Consider the following 14,444-nt stretch of genomic DNA (forward strand, 5'->3'; position numbering starts at 1 on the left):
CTTTGGCTGCAGTCCAAAGAGATCCATAATAGACAGAAAGGACTGTTGCATAGCAAGAAAGGAATTCAAAGTACAAAGGAGTTGATGAGAGGAGAGGTGGCTAGCCTGAAGCATGGTCTTTGCGTTGATGGTAGAATGTGGCTAGCAAAACCCTTAATGCATGGTCTTTGCGTTTTATAGTTGAATCTCCAGGTGGGTGGCACCTTGCCAAACTGCAATCCCACCTACTTACAAGTCCATCCCATAGCTGTTCCCCATTGGTGCATGTAGAAAGGGGCAGCTCTTCTATGGGTGGGGCGATATTTGAAACTCTACACTCTATCTCATGGAATACCATCTGGCCAGGTGTGAAGTCTCAGCTTCAGGACATCTCTTTGTTGTGCTGATGAATCTTGGCTTTACCAGGCTGACAAGATACCATCAACAGGAAATGTCAATTCAGATGCAGATCAAGTCCGTGTCCTGCGTGACATCTCGTCTCTTTAGCATTGGGGGAATTTCTCCTTCTTGGTCGTTCTGCTCACATAAGGCTTTGTGCTGAATGTGTGCAAGCTACATTAACATAAAATGCAGGCAAGTGTTCCCTATGTGAAATCTCTCACAGTAGTTGATGCAAACAGCTTCCTTTGGCCCATGGTGTACAGATGTGTGCACAGTCCATGTGTTGTGTGTGTAGCTGATATAAAACCATAAATTAGTCCATTTCTCAACACTACGACACAAGACATGCTAACTAGACACTTTTATTGTACTTTACAACAAGAGAACACACACGACCTGGCAAGGGCTAACTATATACACTCCACCCGGGCACACCCACAGTTCCATTGGGTGTTTGAATTTCCCTCCAAGGTCCTATTGGAGGATTCAGGGTGGTCTAGGATCCTTGGTCCCTATTGTGTTTGGAACCAAGCTAAGGACTGAGGCCGCAGACCCCTAGTGGCAGTCCACGGACATAACAATTTGGTAATGTGAGAGCCAGGTAAGTCTTTTCTGGGGCCCATGGTAACTTTCAGCAGACTTAAGGTTGACAGAGAAAGTAAGAGTCACACATACACATCTCTCAGACATTCTAACAGTTTCAAAATTGATTAGGCCTGCTTAAACAAAATTGGGTTTATGGCACAGATAGTCATTGAAAGAAAGGCACTGGGGGCTCACATATATTTGTGTCCCCCTTGCAACCTAGAATTATTCATGCAGGTATTGCCAAGTACATTACCAGTGGAAAACACCTACTTCAGACAGACTTTGAACTGCTAGATTAATGAAATTAATATGTTGAGATCAATGTTCCCTCTAAGCTGCGGAGTCTTGTGAGCAAAAATTCTACTTTGTGAGCCGCTGGCATTAAAGTTGTGAGCGAGGCATTTGGATACTGCATAAATCAGTTTGCTCTGGAGCCATCCTTCCTGAGCTAAGACAAAAATGTGTGAGCTGGAGGCTAAAAAACTGTGAGCTAGCTCACACTAACTCAGCTTAGAGGGAACACTGGTTGAGATGTTTTATAAGCATTCAAGCCATCTGTAAGGTTTTCTCACTGACCAAGCATGGGACACCTAGTGCTGTTCTGGGCTACTCAGAAATCATCGAAGGAGGGTATGAATACCAAGATTTATAAGTATAGCACCATTTTACGTGCCCTGTTGTCAGTGAAGAGTTAGGAGTGAACTGTTTCTCTTCCTATGGTTCTAAGCCCCTGTAACCCTTACACTGACTCATCATGGCAGAAGTTCTGCCATCTAATTATCTATCGGGGATTATCTGGGCAGTTCTGACCATGACCCCTGCATACTGGATCTCCTGCATGATTCAGGTCTATCGGTTGATCTCCCACCCTCCTTGGCAGGCCTGCAACTCAGCATGGCACAGCCAGTATTTAATTCAACATAAAATTCTTGTTTCCAGTATAACAAAGTATAACTTCGGCCCCGGTCACACGGAAGGTTTTGGCCCGGGAGAGGGACGGATTGGGGGCGCAGCAAATGGGCGCAATCTCACTGCAACATCTGGGAAGCGGTGCGCACCCATCCCCGATCCAGCCCTTCAGGCCAAAAACCCGCAGTAAAAAACAACCACCCCCAGAGGAGGACTTACCGAGAACGCCACATCAAGCGCGGCCGTGGGATCGCCACCGCGCCCGTCGTCCGGAGCAATCCAAGCTCTCGGCCGAACTGTGCATGCGCACATATGCGCAGTTCAGTTGCCTCACTCCCCTTTCAGTGGCTTCCCCCCCCCTTGGCATCTGATTGTGCTGGGGAGGAAGTGCGCGGCGGCTCAGGGGATCTATGTGATCCTGCCGCCGCGTCTCTCTTTTGGTGCGGCTTTAAAAAGCTGCACTTTGCCGGTGCTTTTTCCTCCCGTGTGGCAGGGGCCTTATTATGGTATTTTAGGTCTGATTAAACTGTATGCTGGCCTGAGGACTGTAATAAACAAACAAACATACCCTACAGGGTCACCATAAGTCACTTGTGACTTGACAACACAAGATACAACAAGGATTGCCTGGCAGTTGCGTTTGTTCTGAAATTCCCAGAACCCACATTTAAAATGAGGGTCTTGTGAGTTTAATTCAAGTTTGGTACAGGTGCCAGTATGCTTTTCTGTTCTGCAGACTGTATGAATTGTGAGCATAAAGATGAGGGGAGATATGAAAGAGTAGGCGTAGTCTCGCTTTCCTTGGTAGGTATAAGACTTTAATTAAGATGAACATTAGCTGGAGAATTGGAAAGGCTGCGCCACACCCAAAATGGCCCCTTGGGAACAATGCCACTGTTTTAAATCCATTATCCGATCTGATAATAGTCGTGGTATTTTTACAGAGCTGAACTTCATCAGCCTACGTTTCAAAAGAATTCGGCTTAAAGGTCTGATGAAAAATGGTAAAATACCTAGAGAGCAATTTAATGAGAATAATCCAGGCTACATGATTAAAGAGAACAATGAAAAAGGTGGAGGATGGAAAAGGTCAATTGTAAAAAGAAATTGCTGGCTTCTCTTGCTGTTCCATCTCCTATAGTTTGATGCTCAGATCAAATTGGCATACAGAGAATATATATCAGGAATATGACCTCTGCTTAACTGCATTGTAAGCGAGAAGGGGGCGCATGTGGGTCTCCACTTTTGAGGGCTACAAGCAGTGTTCCCTCTAAACTGAGTTACTGTGAGCTAGCTCACAGTTTTTAGCCTCTGGCTCACACATTTTTGTCTTAGCTCAGGAAGGACAGTCAAATCCCTTGCTCACAACTTTAATGCCAGTAGCTCACAAAGTAGAAGTTTTGCTCACAAGACTCCACAGCTTAGAGGGAACATTGGCTACAAGTGAGGTGTTGACTCTTCTCGTTTCAAGTACTATCTCTGTCAGCTTCTGAAACTTGGCGGAGACACAGATGGGGCCCCAGGATAGAAAAAAATTCCCCCATCCATCATAGGTTGGGAAATTCCTGGAGATGTGGGAGTAAAGCCTGGTGAGGGCAGAATTTGGGAAGGGGAGTGACCTCAGCAGAGCAATATGCCATAGGCTTTACCCTCTGAAGCAGCCACTTTCTCCTGGAGAACAGATCTCTGTGGTCTGCAGATCAGTTGTAATTCCAGTATATCTCCAGGCCCTACCTGGAGGTTGGCAACCATAACCCCTCATGTGGTGGCTTGAGTACCAGATCAACTAAAGAGAACCAGTTTCAAATGCTGCTCAGCTATGAAGCCCCTTTGGTGATTTTTAGTTATTAGTTATCTCCTAGCCTAACTGACTGCACATGGTGATGACCACTGAAAGAACTAGTGTTTGCCACCTTCTGCAAGTCATTTCCAGGTTTTTGTGGCACCACTAACCGCTCATGAGGTTTAACTGCAGTATTCCATCTTTTCTCAAGAGACTTTTGATGTAATATGCTGTTTCGCAGTCATCTTCACAGGATGTTCAGGTGTGAGAGCTGAAGGGTTTATATTAGCGTAACGGCCGGCTGACCCCTCCGGCTGCAGAGCCGTTGTTCAAAGAACAGATCACAAAGCACTTTTACAAAAATACTGAAGGAATTCTAAATAATCCCTCCAGAATACAAGGTAGTCTGCCACCAGGTCATTTCTGGGTTCCCAACAGGTCTGGAGAAAAATGACCAAAGTCTCCAGGCTGGCTCTGGAACTTAACACAAAGGTCAGTCTTGCAGAGTAAACCACAGACTGAGCTAAGACAAAAGTTTGGTAGTAGTAACAGCTTACGCTCCAAGGCAATAGATTTAGCCTTTGAGGTTCAAGAAGTCCAAAATCACGACAAAGTAAAAATATAAGTACTTTATTAAGTAATTGTGCAAGTTTAATTAAAACACAAGGGCAGTGAAGGAAAAATAACAAACACTAAGCTTCACCAGCAATAGCTAATACTTACAAGCAGTTGCAAAGGTTACCTGTTCCAGGTTCAAAAGTACAAGAGTCCAAGATGACAAAGATAGTCCAAACACATAGCCCATCCGAGTGGAATCAAAGCATGATGCCAAATAGTGGGGTTGCTTCAGAGTATTGACCAAGCTAGGCCCAATACCCCAGCAATCCTAGTAGCCACTGACTAGAAGCTTACTTTATAGGAACTGAGGTCTCTGAGTAGCCTCGGCCTTTGACCACTCACAGACCAGCAAAGTGATGTCAACTTTGACTCATTACCAGGGCAACCATGATAGTCCATAATACTTATTTGTGAGCTGATAGAATCAAAACCTAAATACAACTGTAAGGGTTTGATACTCCCCACACACAGGTGCTAAGTATTCTGGAATGCACTAATTGGCTAATTGCTCACAGGCAGCTGTAAGCACTCAAGGACACTGAGCGTCTTCTTATCTTTGCCTCTAGGGAAAATTCCATGCACCTTTTAGCTTCTCTCGGCACACACTGTGAGGCATTTGGGGCCTTACCAGGCTTGAAGCCTGAACCAAAGAAATTCAAGCAACCTTTTAAAACAAGCAAGCAAAATGGTGTCTGACTTTCGTTACAATTAGCCCCCTCTTTTAAGGACTGCAACTTGTCATCTTGTTGTGTTTCTGCTATATTCAGCTGATCCCTTTGTCTCAGTTGGAATTGTGCTAAGTTCCAGTTTGGTGTAGTGGTTAAGTGCGCGGACTCTAATCTGGGAGAACCGGGTTTGATTCCCCACTCCTCCACTTGCACCTGGCTGAATGACCTTGGGCAAGCCACAGTTCTGATAAGAGCTGTTCTTGAAAAAGAGCAGTTTCTGTCAAGAGCTCTCTCAGCCCCACCTACCTCACAGGGTGTCTGTTGTGGGGAGGGGAAGGGGAAGGAGTTTGTAAGCCGCTCTGAGACTCCTTTGGGTAGTGAAGGGCGGGGTATAAATCCAATCTCTTCTTCTTCTTCTACTTATATGTGAGGTAAATAGAGATCACTGTATCCCACCCTGCCACCAATTTATGTGATGCACCTTTTCCATTTACAGAGTACCACCCTCTACAACCTCTCTTATTCAGGGTATGGGTTATACATAGATAAGGACATCACACTACAACACCCTTCTTGTCTCTTTCAAACTCTGCAGGGAGTCATGACCATCTCATGCCTCAGGTCCTCTCTCTCACTCCCAGAGACATCCATGGACGCGGTAGCACAACCTCCTTTAATAATCAGCCCTCACTCACACAGAGCTATTGGGGTTGGGGCACAAACGCTGCTCCAATCACTTGCTGCCACCCTTCGTTCATATCCTATAATAGAACTATAAGCTGAGGTATTAAATTGTGTGTGTGGTTGTGTGGTTCTTTCCCTCAGACATGCAGTCCACAGGGTTAATCAAGCAAAAAAGCTTTTATTTATGATATAAACAAAACACTAAAGAAAGTATAAGAAACTATGTTTCACTTCCATTGAACTTTTGAGCTGAGGCTCTATTCCTACATCTGGGATCCTTTAGTTACAAATTTACTATTTTCCACCTGTTTCCAGCAACTCTTCTACACAGTTCCCCTCAGTCAGAAAAATCCTTTTTCACCTCACCCTTAAGTGGTCAGCTTCTCTGTCTGCTAACCCCCAACTGTCATTTTTCAGCTGCTGTTTTTAAGTCTCTCTTCTCTCAACATTCCTTCTGCTAGAGAAGCGTAACCCAGCCTTAGCATCCTGAAACATCATAATGTCATTTCTGGATGTGATGTGATTGCAATGTGAGATGCGTTGAGGGATTCTGGGGATCCCAGTACACCAAACAAATATTATTTATTTATCCTGCGTTGTCCAGGCTGGAAACATACAGGTGAGAGGACAGGGCTGTACATAACCCCAGCTCTTCATCTGCATCCCTTCACCCTGGGTTCTGCTTCTCAGTCACTCATATGACAGGACGTTGGAAACTGGCTTAGACACAAATTATTTTCCAGTTCTTCTGTTCTTATGTTTTTTATGACTCTAAGAAACAGCTGACTTCTGCAGAAAGCTCATCTCCTTCTTTTCATTCTCTTTCAGACTTCAAAAGCCTTCCTGCCAGCCATGATGAGGAACAACCATGGCCACATTGTCACTGTGGCATCTGCCGGTGGTCACATAGTGGCTCCTTTTCTTGTGACTTATTGGTGCGTATGGCAGTGACCTTCCCTATCAGTGAGATGCAGGGCTATTTTTGGGCAGGAACGCACAGGAATGGAGTTCCGGCTGGCTCCTGAGTTGGCCACGCCCAGCAGGGACTCATTACCATAATAGGCCACACCCAGCAGCAGAAAATCATTAGGATTGGCTACATTATGGGTGTGTGGCCTAACATGCAAAGGAGTTCCTGCTACAAAAAAAGCCCAGGTTTTTTGACAACAAACAAGGTAAACAGAATAAGAAGCAAAAGGTGGGTGTGGCTGGATGAGCACACTTCTGGTAACACAGGGGTGTGGCCTCATATGCTAATGAGCTGTGCTGTCAGGGGTGTGGCCTAATATGCTAATACGTTTCTGCTGTTGAGTGTGGCCAATTATGCTAATGAGTTCCTGCTGGGCTTTTTCTACAAAAAAAGCCCTGGATATTCTTCCAACTGTAGGAGACACGGCTGGGTTTTTGTACTTTTATTTTTCCTTGCAATTAGGCTATACTATAAGCTAGCTTTCCAACAATACAGCAACCCCCCCCCAAAAAACCCTTTCCTTTTCCTTATCAGAATCTTAGCAAGGACCAGAGACTAACAGAGATGGTTTGCCATTGCCTGCCTCTGCATAGTGACCCTGGAATTTCTTGGTGTTCTCCCATCCCAGGGCTGATGACCCTGCTTAGCTTCCGAGATCTGATGAGATCAGGCTAGCCTGGGCTATCCAAGTAAGGACACGCTTGGGCTAGCTTGGCCCGTCCATATCAGGCAGCCTATAAATCTGTAGTTTGAAGAAACAGAGGTCTGAAGCCCAGGCAAAAGCTCTTGCCACTGGTGTTTGGTGGTGGTGAAAAGCGGCATCAAATTGCAGCTGACTGATAGTGACCCCATAGGGTTTTCAAGGCAAGAGTCAAGGAGAGGTGGTTTGCCATTGCCTGCCTCTGTGTAGCATCTGATCGTGCCGGGGAGAAAAGGCGCCGCGGCCAGGGGATCCATGGGATCCCGCCGCAGCGTCTCAACTTTGGCGCGGCTTTTAAAAGCCGTGCTTTTAGAGGCTTTTCCCCTGCCGTGTGGCAGGGGCCCAAGTGTAGCAACCTTGGACTTCCTTGGTGCTCTCCCGACCAAGTCCTAACCAGTGTTCCCTCTAAGCTGAGTTAGTGTGAGTCAGCTCACCATATTTTAGCCTCCGGCTCACCCATTTTTGTCTTTGCTCAGGAAGGGATGGCTCCAGAGCAAACTAATTGATGCAGAAGCCAAATCACTCGCTCAGAACTTTAATGCCAGTAGCTCACAAAGTAGGATTTTTGCTCAGAAGACTCCACAGCTTAGAGGGAACATTGGTCCTAACCAGGGTTGACCCTGCTACGTTTCCAAGATCTGACATTATTGGGCTAGCCTGGGCTATCCAGGTCAGGGCACTGGCCATATCTCATTATAAATCTGCAATCCAAACTGTAATTGTGCATACTGGAAATTGATACAGTTCAGAGCAAGCTGCTTTGGGTTGTTCTGCTACCTCATGGTTAAATCACATGACTCTGAGCAAGGATCTGCACATGGATCGCTGAACTGAAGAGGGCGTCCCTGATTACCTAGAACCACCACCTTTTTCTCAATATCTGCAGCTGTAAAGGTTTTCAAAAGATGGGATGCAAATGTATATCAAATCAAAAGATGTGGGCAGGGGGTGAAGCAATCTTACATTGCTCCAATCTCATAATGCACATACTCATTCCATATATCGGCCTCTGGCCAAAGGAGCTTAGTGAACAGCTGCTTGTGCAGGGGGTGAAGCAATCTTACATTGCTCCAATCTCATAATGCACATACTCATTCCATATATCGGCCTCTGGCCAAAGGAGCTTAGTGAACAGCTGCTTGTAAATATACGCCTGTTTAGGTATGGGGTAATGGAGGAATCAATTACTAACCATGACAAATATTATGCAAACTCTCAACCATGTCTGAAATTTCTTGTAGCTCAAGCAAATTTGCTACTGTCGGCTTTCACAGAGCTCTGACGCAGGAATTGACTGCGCTGAAAAAGAACGGGGTCCAGACTTCGTGTGTCTGTCCTATGTTCATAAACAGCGGCTTTGTCAAAAATCCATCTGCTAGGTAATGTATATAGAAGGCAGGATGTCAACGCTTTGAAAACCCTTCCTTAAAAATGGCCCTCTGGCTGGATTTTAGAGTCATGACAAACTAGGGTAAAGGTAAAGGTTTCCCTTTGCTCGAAAGCCAGTCGAATCCGACTCTAGGGTTGTGGTGCTCATCTCCGGTTCAAAGCCGAAGAGCCAGCGCTGTCTGAAGACGTTTCCGTGGTCATGTGGCCAGCGTGACTAGACGCCAAGGCGCACGGAATGCTGTTACCTTCCCACCGAAGTGGTACCTATTTATCTACTTGCAATTTCTTGCTTTCGAACTGCTAGGTTGGCAGGAGCTGGAACCAGAGACCGGAGCTCACTCCGTCATGCGGCACACTCGGGTCTCGAACTGCTGAACTACCGACCTTCCACAGCCTGCAGTTCAGCATCTTAACCACTTGAGCCACCGCAGCTCCAGTCATGATAAACGACTGTCTCATTAAGCCACGGTTTAATATGTATGATGACCTGCCTGGATGTGCATCCTACCCCCTTGCTCTGCAGACTTCCCAAGTCATGGCTGGGCCACAAGTGGAGTTGATGGGTGGCTTTGGGGACACAGACCCAAGAAACAGGCTTGGGTATAGTTAGCCGTCAGCCTACGTTCACTGTACAGCTAACGAACAATAAAAGATGAGGTTTGAACCATCTTTTGGCATTTCTGGGTGTTTCACGGAAGGGGGGTTTCAAAGTGCCCCCCAAATCTCAATGTGCTTTCTGAATGTAGGCTCCATAAACAAACTATTGCTCTTTGATAGTTGCTAACCTGTAGGGATGCCAGCCTCCAGGTGGGACCTGGGGATCCCCCACAATTACAGCTCATCTCCAGACTACAGAGATCAGCTCCCCTGGAGAAAATGGATGTTTTAGGGGTGTGTGTGTGGACTTGATGACATTGTACCCCATTGAGGTCCCTGTCCTCCCTAGGCTCCAACTCCAAATCTCTAGGAGTTTCCCAATCTGGAACTGGCACTGCTACCCTGATCCCCCATTGGTGGCTGGGGGGGGGGGGCTGGCAGCCACACTAACCTGGGATTCTCAAATCCTTTTTCGACCAGTTTGTTAAATGTGATTAGTACTGACTGTGGTTTGTCATGACATTCAAATGCAGAAATCCCTGACTGTTCAGTAATGTCTCTACCCTCTCAGACTCTTGCTTACACAGAAGGCTGCTCCGAACAGAAGGAAAAATTTATCAGTTCCGGCTGTTGTAACGTTTGTTTCTTCAGACTGATGCCGCCTTTGGAGCCAGAAGAAGTTGCAAAGCAAGTAATGGAAGGGATACTAACCAACCAGAGAATGATTTTTGTTCCGCCACTTCTGAAAGTCGGTGTAATGCTGGACAGGTAAGTTTGTTGAACGATAAAATCTGACAATAAAAATCCAACTGTTGTTCTTCTACTTCTTATGATTTTAGCCAACATTGTGTTTAGTTGGTTCCTTATTGTTTTGGAATGTTTGTTCCAGATAAGGGCTACCCTAATAAGATCATGATGTCTTCATTTTTGTTCAAGGTTCCTTCCGGCTCGTGCTGTTGCTGCTTTGTGGAGGCTGAATGAACTTAAATTTGATGCCGTTGTTGGATACAAGGATAAAGAAAACTAAGGGAATGGATTATTCCATTTGATTTCATTCCACTTTCTATCCCATCAGTGATTTTATGCCGGCTGTACAGTATAATCCTATGCAATATTACTCCAGTGAAAACCCATTGTTTTCTATAGACCTAGATTGAAATAACCCTGCAGAAGATTGCATTGTCTGACACTCAGACCATACAGAAAGTACCTAGGCATTAGCCCCCATGAACAGTATATATGTGTACAAATAAAATGGGGAATATACTTTTTTCTGCTGTGAAAATAATTCCCTCTGATTTAAAATTCACTGTATTCCCAGCACATTCACAGTGTCAGTTCAGTTTGGTCTTTATTACAGCCCACAGGCCATTCAGAAGCAGAGTAAAACAGATAAAAACACTAATATAAAATTAATTAACTACATAAAACCCCTGTCTACATCACTCGTCTTAAGATACCTACAGTTAAAAGGTTAGAATCTGAGTAAATTATGTGCTTGAAGTTGTCTCAGCTCGTATTTTCATTGCAGAACACAGAAACTTTGCCACAGAAACAGTAGTTCTTTGTTTAACCCCTGCTAATATTTTCTGCTCCGAGAACATTTTTGTATCATTTCATATCACACATTAATGAGAAATGGCAGTATTTCCCATGTTGAAATAAGCAATATTCCTAATGTGGTTCTTTTGTATAAAAATGTAATGAGATGATCTGTAAAGTTGAAATTCTACAACTTCTCCTATGAAGTACAATTGCATTAAAAAAGGAAAAGAGAATTAATGAACACTTGCTTCCAAACAAAAACACATCAATACTCATGTACCCAACCCCTTGAACAAGAACACATAACTAAGGATCAATTCAGGAATGCTCTGGCCACAGTGAGTAAGTAATTAAGTAAGTAATTAAGGAGTAAGTAATTAAGCACAGAAAAAGAAATGGCCAGGAAGAGAGAAGGGAAAAACGAGAAAGTTGCATTTGAGGGGGTACTGGAACCTTTGGCAAACTGGAATTATTTTCAAGTAAAAGCTATAGCTTTGAAGTTAGATTTATGTCCATGTATTCTTTTGTGCATCACTATATAATGAAACTGGTGGACTTTTGTCACAGGTTTCCTTAGAAATGGCATCACACTGTTTACTGCTTCTGGTTTCTCAAACAACAGTGGCAATGATGCGCTGTATTCTTGGTACTTGTGGGGCAACAGTGGAAGGGCTTCTGGAGTTCTGGCCCCACTGGTGGACCTCCTGATGGCACCTGGGTTTTGGCCATTGTGTGACACAGAGTGTTGGGCTGGATAGCCATTGGCCTGATCCAACATGACTTCTCTTATGTTCTTATGTTCTCATGACAGAAATATGAAAGTGTTTTTTCTGCAATATGTATTTTTCTCCTCATGATCTTATTTTGAACTTGAATTGTTGGTAAAGAAATATGAAAACAAAGATTTTACTGTTGTTCCAGCCTTGACTAGCTCTGTGGTTTGAACTACTCAATCTTACTGCAAAGCAAAGTTAGAATGAACATCAAAAAGTTGTACCTATACTTAGAGACAATAACAGTATTTCACAATAGGCACATACCTGATGGGAGGCATATAAAACACTTGAACAGAGCTCACCTCTTCACTTCAGCCCGCTAACCTTCATGGTTATTAAGGTAAAGGTTCCCCTTGCTTGAAAGCCAGTTGAATCTAACTTTAAGGTGCGGTGCTCATCTCTGTTTCCAAGCCGAAGAGCCAGCACTGTCCAAAGACGTTTCCATGGTCATGAGGCCAGCATGACTAAACGCTGAGGCGCATGGAATGCTGTTAACTTCCCACCGAAGTGGTACCTGTTTATCTACTTGCAATGTCTTGCTTTCGAATTGCTAGGTTGGCAGGAGCTGGAACTAGAGACGGGAGCTCACTCCGTCATGCAGCACACTCGTGTCTCGAACTGCTGAGCTACCGACCCTTCTGCTCTGCAGTATAGCATCTTAACCACTGAGCCACCGCAGCCCCTTCATGGTTATTAGAGATGCTGAAAATTTCACAGTGAATGTGTTTGACAGCTGAATGTACAGCTGTCCAGAACACAGGGAAGCCAATCACTGGATAGATTCGGCTTGCATTTTTTATTTATTTATGTATTTATTTATTTATTTATTTATTATTCGACTTGGTATACCACCCTAACCCCCGTGGGGGTCTCTGGGCGGTTCACATTTGAGGAGTGCTAATCACGATTTTATCCTTAACTACGGCCACATTCTGGAAGGGGGATGGGGCAGCCTACCAGCACCCTGGTGGAGGCTGATGTTCTTTGGCTTCTGGCTTCGTTCCCGGAGGTTCACCGGCTGTTGTTTCTCCTGGCGCTTGAATCCGGCACGGAGTTGACGCCCTCCTTCGGCCCGGCTTACCTCCCTCAGGCTCCGCCGCGCTTTGAGGATGGCGCCACTGCGCCTCTTGCTCCACGGCAGCTGCTTGTTGTTTCCCGCCTCTGGCCACCAGGGATCACTCCTCCGGTCTGTCGCTGCTGCTGCTTGCTGCCGCCGCCACGTCGCCTCAGCCGCTGGTGTTCCACCATTTCCGCCGCCGCCGTTGCCATCCACACACCTCATGGAGGAGGGTGCCCCCCACCCTTCTAAGGGTGGGTACCCATTTATCTACTTGCATTTTTTAATTACATCAGCTTTCGAACCACTGGGTGGGCGGGAGCTAGGGCTAGGGTCAAGAGCTCACCTCGACCGTGGTGGGTCTCGAACAGCCATAGTGGCTGTTCGAACAACTCGAATAGCTACTGAACAGAAGTTGCATCTCCAGCTTCTCTCTGACTCCTCACCTTGCAAGGACCCAGGAGGACGTTTAGACAGGAAGACCAGAAGCTGACCATAGCTGATATCAGCTGGGATTCTGCTTCTGTTCTTTTGATCCCCCAAGCTTCTCTCCGTCCCTGCAAAGCTGGGACGCAGGGAGTAACTTGGAGTGGTAGGAAAGAAGCAGTTGGCTTCTGTTCTACCTACTGCGAGGCTCCAACGTTGTAAATTTTGGGTGTCCATCACTTCTGTCTTCCCCACTCCAAATTGACTGGGGGAATCACAAGCCTACTCCCAGCTCAGGTAGAAGTGGGCTCCTGAACCTCCACTACCTCGGGGGGAAAAAACACTGTGTCTTACTAGCAAGGCTGGTTGGAGATCAGAAGCCCGCTGCTGAGCTCCAACTTTGTGGTGTCCCAGGTGTACTTGGACACAGCCATTTTTTCCAGTAAAGGGGGATGTAGATCAGAAACTCCTATCTGTGCTGGAAGGGGGCTTCTAATGAACACTCCCCCCCCCGCGCCTGGAAATATTACTGTGTCCTAGGAAGTCTGGGGCGTAACAAAGGTTGGAGAGTACTGTGTACAGTTCTGGTCACCCACACCTCAAAAAGGATATTATAGCATTGGGAGAAGTGCAGAAAAGGGCAACTAGGATGATAAAAGGGTTGGAAAACTTTCCCTATGAAGAGCTTGGGGCCCTTTTAATTGTATATTTATAACATGCTGTCACTGGCTGTGAGCCAGTTTCAGGGAAAGCGGGTTATAAATTAAATAAATTAATTAAATAATAAATATGATAAATAAATATGTCCTTGCATGCCTGGAAGTCATGGCGGCTTCTGGCAACCCCTACTGGGGGCTTGGATGTTTTTCAGAAAAGTGGCTTGATAGCCTGCCTCTGCGTCCTGAACCCTGGTATTCCTTGGAGGTCTCCCTTCCAATTATTTGCTAGGGTCGTCCCTACTTAGCTTCTGAGATCTGACAAGATCAGGCTTGCCTGGGCTATCCAGGTCAGGGCAGCTGGTCATCCATTTCTGTTGGTTGCACCTAGCCTGTTTGTGCCAAATAGATAGAAATGGATTGGAAACTGCTGAACTAACCGTCAACAGATATACTGCTTGATTGCGCCTGGTGAACACCATGCAAGGCTGAACTGGTGGGTGTTCAAATATTACTAATGGCTATTACTCCACACAGTTCCTGTGCTTCTGGGAATTGGGAGAGGCAGGGCTCTTTTTGTAGAAAAAGCCCAGCAGGAACTCATTAGCATATTAGGCCACACCCCTACCAGCACAGCTCATTAGTACATTAGGACGCACCCCCATGTTACCAGAAGTGTGGTTATCCAGCCACACCC

General features: G+C 45.6%; 1 pseudogene; it reads left to right on the plus strand.

Moving 5' to 3' along the window:
* The window catches only part of LOC107112054, a 17,830-nt pseudogene extending 6,958 nt beyond the window's left edge, over nt 1–10,872 (plus strand).
* The last annotated feature ends 3,572 nt before the right edge of the window (nt 10,873–14,444 follow it).

Source organism: Gekko japonicus, unplaced genomic scaffold (assembly GCF_001447785.1).
Source record: "Gekko japonicus isolate JY-2015 unplaced genomic scaffold, Gekko_japonicus_V1.1 scaffold4121, whole genome shotgun sequence".
Taxonomy (NCBI): Eukaryota; Metazoa; Chordata; class Lepidosauria; order Squamata; family Gekkonidae; genus Gekko; species Gekko japonicus.